We start from the raw sequence: 1,331 nt of genomic DNA on the forward strand, positions 1-1,331 counted from the left end.
ATTATTTCATGAGTTATGCATTTAATCAAACACATATACCACCATTAACTTCCATTCTTACTTATGCAACATTGGATATTTCACTTTTCAATTCAAACAAATCTCTTTTATTTAAGCATGTGGGAAACATAACAGAATTTCAAGCTAAGTGATGGATAACAAGCATTATGCAGATTTAGCATTTTTAACAAACAATTTCACTTGCAACTAGATAAACACTTTAGCAAGACATACAATGGTTTCCAGATTCAAAACATTTCACAGCGGCAAGGATTAAGTTTAGATACAACCTTTGAAGTTGCAGCCCTTTGATTCTTCCTTCTGTTGTGTTCTCTTTGAGTTAAGATGCATAATGTCTTCAATTGTTGACTCATGTCCTGCATAATTCTCAAAGTTGCTTGCTTCTCAAGCCCTTAATTGTATGGTTAGTATGCATAGACTGAGTGTGGTTCCTGGATTTATTTTGGTGTGGGAACACCAAACTTAATTGTTTGCCACTGCCTCTTATGCAACAATGTTAACCATATGTGAAACCTTGTGTCCTTGCTAAAGGTTAATGAAATTAAAACTAGAAAGCAATTAAACAGTTGAATAATGTGTTTGATTGCTTGGAGCTAGCATCATGCAAGAGGTGAGAATGTGTTTTTAAATGATATCTTTGGTGGAACACCAAACTTAGAATCTTTCATTCTCCCTTAAATTGTTTTGGTGTGCAACACCAAACTTAGCTCCTTGTGATCCATACCAATTATTCAACATTTTTATTGAAAAAGTTATGAAAGAAAACTACCTCAGGTTGGGTTGCCTCCCAACAAGCGCTCTTTTATTGTCACTAGCTTGACATTCCTCATTTTGCTACTCATGAAGATTGAAAATCACAGTGCCTTAGCTTGTCTTTCTTCACAGTGAACTTCCTTCCGGTTTCCTCTTTGATGACCTCGATGAATTCCTGTGGAAGGATTTTAGTCACGATGTAGTGATCGGGCATCTGTGGGGACACCTTCATGGTTTGACTGTTTATCATTACTCTATCCCCTAGTGAAAACCTTCCAATGGGGATTTTCTGCTTTTCTTTAATTCCATCTTTTATCTCCCCTTGTAAGAGTTCATTGTTGTGTTTTTCTTGGCTGGTAGTTTCTTTGTCCAATGTTTTCTTACTTCCCTCTATGGTCTTTTTCCATCCTTCCTTCTTTGCCTCATCTTCATTGTTAGTTAGTTTATCTTCAGTCTCACTTATTTCTATAAAATGCTTCACCAGTTGAGCTATTTGTCCCTCAATTCCTCTGATTAAAATCTCTTGGTTCTTTGTTGTCTCCTCTTGGTGTTTCATC

The sequence above is a fragment of the Arachis duranensis genome, chromosome 1, assembly GCF_000817695.3.
Source record: "Arachis duranensis cultivar V14167 chromosome 1, aradu.V14167.gnm2.J7QH, whole genome shotgun sequence".
NCBI lineage: Eukaryota > Viridiplantae > Streptophyta > Magnoliopsida > Fabales > Fabaceae > Arachis > Arachis duranensis.